Source organism: Nicotiana tabacum, chromosome 18, assembly GCF_000715075.1.
Source record: "Nicotiana tabacum cultivar K326 chromosome 18, ASM71507v2, whole genome shotgun sequence".
Lineage (NCBI taxonomy): Eukaryota > Viridiplantae > Streptophyta > Magnoliopsida > Solanales > Solanaceae > Nicotiana > Nicotiana tabacum.
This window is the reverse complement of record NC_134097.1, coordinates 18,713,787-18,719,982: the sequence shown is the minus strand read 5'-3', so window position 1 is coordinate 18,719,982 and position 6,196 is coordinate 18,713,787. Positions and strand designations below refer to the sequence as shown.

The following is a 6,196-nucleotide window of genomic DNA, read 5'->3' as shown; positions in this document are numbered from 1 at the left end:
TCAGAAAGACTTCTTCTTCTTTTTTCTATCTTTTGAAATCATCACTTTTTCATTTCTTTGTTTAAAGACTTTTTTTTCCAGCAATTTGTTTTTGAAAGATTTTTCAGAGCCGACTACCAGTTGCCAAAATGTTGCAAAGCAAAATGCGAATAGGACAGGCCGAAGATAAGGCAATAAAATGAAAATGAAGTTTGTTGCAAAACCAAATGATGAATTGGTCTAGATTCCAAGAAAAAAATAATTCAGGGGAAGTATGGAGAAAAACAGGAAAACAACAGTTGAGAAAATTGTGGGCCCAATTCCAAAAGGGTCCCCAGCAGATCATCGAGATGTAGGATCATCCCCGACAGATTTTCGACCAAGTTCCAAGAGGGTCGGACAACACAGAGCGGGGAAGAAAGAGAAGGAAAAACCATCCCCAGCAGGAATATCATCCCCAGCAAATAATATCATCCCCAGCAAGTTTTGATAGCGCAATGGAACGCAGAGCAGGGAAAGGAGAAAGGAAAAAAAAACCATCCCCAGCAGGAGTGGCACGACCACTCACCACATTTTAAACTAACGAAATTTTCTTTGATTTGAAGCAGGGAAAGGAAATATTATTAATGACAGAGAGACACGCCACAAGGAAGATCACCAAAACTGGGGCAGAAAATTTTCTGTCATTTTTGAAAATTTTCTCGGAGGAATGAGGAAATCAATTCAAGTTTTAAGGGATAGCAAGACAACACAATTTTAAGAAAAACAGTCGAAGGTAAGATAATTTCATGTTTTGAAGTCGGGAGCCCGCCCGTATAATAGAGGAATACATTTCAGTCTTTAAATTTTAAATTTTGAAGATGGGTCTATCCGCCCTTGAATAGGATATGATGGGTTCATCCGCCCTCGAATAGGATATTTTGGGTTCATCCGCCCTCGAATAGGATATCTTGGGTTCATCCGCCCTCGAATAGGATATCTTGGGTTCATCCGCCCTCGAATAGGATATCTTGGGTTCATCCGCCCTCGAATAGGATATCTTGGGTTCATCCGCCCTCGAATAGGATATCTTGGGTTCATCCGCCCTCGAATAGGATATCTTGGGTTCATCCGCCCTCGAATAGGATATCTTGGGTTCATCCGCCCTCGAATAGGATATTTCGGGTTCATCCGCCCTCGAATAGGATATTTTGGGTTCATCCGCCCTCGAATAGGATATTTCGGGTTCATCCGCCCTCGAATAGGATATTTCGGGTTCATCCGCCCTCGAACAGGATATTTCGGGTTTATCCACCCTCGAATAGGATATTGAATTTAATCCTTTCTCAAAAGGACATTTAATTTATTTCGACCCGAGTGGTCCTGCTTGTATGAACATTGCCAAAATATATATTTCATAAATCATTGCCAAATGCATTTTATTTTCAAAGTTGTTGTTGAAGTCAGGAGCCCGCCTGTAGAACAGAGGAATACATTCAAGATCAAGCCAAAAGGCAGTAAAGCGGAGGGTTACGACAAATTACCCCCAGCATAAATTGCACTACATAAATCAAAAGAAAGACTGCAAGTCAAGCCAGGAAGAAAAAGCACCGGAAGAAACATAAGCCGACAAGAAAGCAAGGCAACAAGAGCAAGTCGAAAATAGAGAAGATTTTGTAATTCCTAGTTTAGTCTAGCTTCTTGTTTTTCTTTTAGTAATGGTGTAATAAGGAGTTCGGAAAGTAGTGGTAGCAACATGCAGCAGCAGTAACAGCACATTGCAGTCCCATGGTAGTCCCAGCTACCAAAACTTCCCGAACTACATTAACCTGATTCCCTTTTAGCCAGGGATATGTAGGAAACCTTCGAAGGAGAGGTTCGGTCAAAACTTTCAAAAAATGCTTCACACGGAGTACTCAAACGAGCAAAAATCGCTCGTATTCGCTCACTTTATCTTTGCACAAAAACTCTTCCTGTTTTCGGACAAAGAGGGGCAGCTGTGAGCACGTGATTTTTGCCCTATATGAGAATTACTCCCAAAAAATGCAAAATACAATAATTTTGTTTGTTTGCAATTGTTGTAAATTTTGTGTTATTTTTCTTTTATTGTTTGCGTCTGTCTGTGCATGTTTGTTTGTTAAATTAATAAAAATACAAAATATGTTGTATTTGCATTTAAAATTTAATTCTACAATTAGGAGTAATTAAGTTTGTTTACAAAAATGAAAAGTCACAAAAAGTAATGTACTTTGCATTTTAATGTTTAAAGTCAAATTGTATGATTTTTTTTATTATTATTCAATTTTGTGTGATAATTATTTTTAAGAGTTAATTAGCATTCTAAGATTAATTTTGGTTTTACAATATAGTCTAGGATTTTTGGTTTTTAGGAAAATTAATTTAGGAAGAAGCTAAAAGAAAAGAGAAGGAAAATTGAAAAATCGTAATTTGGGCCATTTTTAAAAAAGAAAATCTCAGGCCCAATATCACACCCAACCCAGGCCCAACCGGCCAATCTCAGAACCCAACCAAACGACGCCGTTTTTGGGTCAAAGCTTCTGGGCCGTTGATCTCACGCATCCGACGGTCAGGATCATCAATCTATTATCCGTCTAACCTTATCCGACCCGTTTCCATACCCGTCCTCCCCGCTTCTACACCAAACGACCCCATATTCAATTAAAAGGGTTGATCGAGGCCGCTGGATCCCACCATCCAACGGCCCCGATTAATTCAATCATTTTCAATATATCAAATACCATCAGACCCACTCCCAAACCAAATCCCCCACCCCTCTTCGTCTCTGAAGAACAGAGATCCAAATCCCTCCCCGAACCCTAGAGCCGCCACCCCACTCCTTCGCTTGAAACCCGGCGGTCCTTACGCCGGTGGCCGTGAAAATCACACCCTAGGTTCCTCTGACCCTCCCCTCTCTGAATCCCCACTCCATTGTCTTCTAATCTTCGTAAAATGGTTCGAATCTTCGATCAAAGAAATCGACCAAGAAACCCTAACCTACCCAATCAGCCCCAAATCAACACTCGTTGACCACCAGGCCACCCTCGTCCCCAACCCCATACCAGCTATGTTCGAATCAAGCCAGATCTCGTCAAATTTCAAATCGATTGAGCGAACCCTAACAGAACCAAGCCTAGAATCCAGCCAAAGTAGGAAGATTGAGGTCGTCACCGACCTTAGTCGTGTGTTCTCAGACGAGAACACTCGTTTAAGGTCTATGTCGGCTTCAAGTTCAAGTCGAAGTCGTTTAGAACGAATGTGGGGTTGTGACTGAATTTTTGAGGTATTTTTCTCCTTTTCTTTTTATTTATTTATTTATTTTTGTTGTTGTTTATCTGTTTGAGTTTTGATATAATTCGTCGGTTGTCAATTACCTTCTTCCTTCCCCGTCGAACCTTTTTCTTGGTTCAGCTTTCTTCTGATTAATTAGTATATGATATAAACTGTCGAATCAATTAATTAAGTTTCGTCAATTAGGCCGTTCATGTCTGCAGTTTAGTTGTGCTCTTTAGTTGACTTTAACTATTTTATGTATTCCCAACTTCATGATTCCGTCCAGTAGTTGTGAATGTTCTTTCATTTTTTGTCTGATGATTAATTTAGAAACGTAATTTGCTTTAAAATGTTGATAGTTCTGAAAGGTCAGTCAAATTTGATCTTAGTAGTTCAACTGATTGTGCTCAGAACCATTGACCATTCATCTTTGCTGTGATGCTTGTTTGATCTAATTTGAATTCAAACCTGAACTTTTGTTGAATTTGATGATTGGAATCATGGCAATATTCTGTTGAGTTTGGTGTTTAGTATCCATAGGACTTTGTTTATGTCACAATTTTGGTGTTCCTGTGATTAATTATGATTTAGTTTAGTCGGTTGTTTCTCCTTTAAGTGAATTGGTTATAGCTGATTGGGATTTCGTACAGATTAAAAGGAGGCTCATGTAGGATAATAGTTCAGGGGTTTCAGGGGTGATTTGGGAATAGAAAACTTGCTGAATTGTTTAAATGGGGTGTTCTGTCCACTAAGTTAATATAACATTAAAACTAATTTATTGTTTAATAAAAGTGGGAACAAGACATATATGAGTGGGGAACAAAACACAATGGTATAGGGGGGCCACTAAGTAATGAGTAATACACTAATGGATTAGTCAAAAGAGGAGACAATTTTAAGTGGGATTGAATAGTAATAGACAACTATTAGTGGAAGACTACCTTTTGTTTTAAAAGGACCAGCTTAAGAATGATTAACTACCCACTAAGGCCTAAAATTCGGAAAAAAAGGGTGATTGAAAATTAAATGGTGGAATAAAAGAGAGAAGATTTTCTTCAAAGGGGGGGGGGGGAGTTTTGAGAGTTAAAAAACTTGAGAGTTTTGGGGACTGGTCTTTGAATGCAAAAAGGGTCAGAGTTAAGAGTCTAAAAAAGTTTGAGAGTTTGCTTTTCTTTTACTTCTGAAAATCAGAATCAGTGTTTGTTAGTGTTTAATAAAAGTTCAAAGTGTTTCTTTCTTTGAGAGTTTGAAAAAATAGAAATCAAAGTTTACTTGTTCTATTGCACTTCTGGTTCTACTGTTCTGTTTGTGATTGCTGGTTTGTTTCTGGAATTTCACTGAGGTTTCAAGTGGTTTTCTAAGTTTGTTATTTCTGGTCTGCACTGGTTATTTGTTGTTGTTTATGGTATATCTGTGTTGCTGCCTTGTATTTCTGAAATTGCAACTGGATTTCTGAGTTTATTGCTGGGTTTTAAATCTCCTGGTTGCTGGTTGTTGTTGTTGTTGTACTGTTACCGCCTTGTTGATTTCTCATCTTCCTCTTATCTTGTTTCCAATATCAGGTACACGACTGTAACACTGTGTAAGCTGAAAATGTGAAGGCATGAATGCATATGAAATTGAAGTTGGAAGTTTGATTAGATTGTTTCTTCTTTACTAGTTGTATTTAGAGTATTCTCATATATTACTGTTATGCATCTTAAAAATTGAAGTCTGGACTATTTTTTTCCAGTTTGAGTTGTATTAATTGAAGTTATAGTTATAATGAATTATTAGGTGGTATTTACAACTGTATTTAGTTGTTTGTATGATAACATTTTTTTTCTTTGCAGTTAAAAGTCAGAAATAGTTTATGCATGTTGTTAGATTGAAATTAGTAAGTCTAAGCTTCCTTTAAAAAAAATGCAATAGTTAATGGATTAGTTGCTATATTTCATTTCTTATTGGTTCGCTGTATTTGAGGCAGATTTTAAACAGGCAGTGTTTGATTCCGTTAGGCATCATATAGGCCAATATTCGAATCCATGTTGATAACATTTCCTAGCCTTTAATTCCAATAGTTTAAATCAACTTTAGGAATGTTAGTTTAAATCAATTTGTAGAATGGCTAGTTTGTTTTAATATTTTGTCAATCTCATATGCTTGTTTTAATTTCAGCCTTAGTAGTTCGCTTATAGAATAAGGCACGAAATAGTTTTCCATTTTTAACAAGTTCGAGTGCAATTTTCCGTTCGCATCTATTATAACTTAATAACTAATAAGAGGCCCAGACTTCTCAAGCATGTAATTAAATAGGACTTTTCTCTTTTATTTTAGAGACAAGCTTAGTAGAGAAAATATAGTCACTTTAGGTTCAGCCTTTAAATAATAAATGAGGCGTGTCTCACCAAATAAATCGCAAATTGCGGGGCCCTCAACAGATGGTTATTTCAAATGCTTAGATTTCGGGACATGCCATTTTAGCAAATTTTACGGCTTTTCTCAAAATAACAAATGCGCTAGTATCTTTAGGCGCGTATTTAATAATGTCATCTCCCTAAACTCGGGTGCACATTTATGTGACCCAAATCCAAATCTCAACGAAGTCGGAACATATTGAAAACTGCGGGTACATTTATGTGACGCAGTTCGAAATATATTCTCACGACGTTGCAATTCTCTTAAAAATAATAAATGATAAAAGCGGTTCAAAGTTAAAATTGGCACATAGGTTCAAATGTATTAAAATCAGATAAATAAGCTAAATATGACAGTTGAGAGACCGTGCTAGAACCACGGAACTCGGGAATGCCTAACGCCTTCTCCCGGGTTAACAGAATTCCTTATCCGGATTTCTGGTTCGCGGACTGTTAACAGAGTCATATTTTCCTCGGTTCGAGATTCAACCGGTGACTTGGGACACCATTAATCTCCCAAGTGGCGACTCTGATATCTCAATAATAAATCC

The 6,196-nt window shown here is 37.5% G+C and overlaps 1 long non-coding RNA gene across 1 annotated transcript; it reads left to right on the top strand.

The window, feature by feature from the left end:
- The first annotated feature begins 2,732 nt into the window (after positions 1 to 2,732).
- On the top strand, positions 2,733 to 5,041 carry LOC142172876 (uncharacterized). Its single transcript, XR_012701938.1, has 2 exons — positions 2,733 to 3,259; positions 4,812 to 5,041. It is a non-coding gene; the product is annotated as an uncharacterized LOC142172876 (long non-coding RNA).
- The last annotated feature ends 1,155 nt before the right edge of the window (positions 5,042 to 6,196 follow it).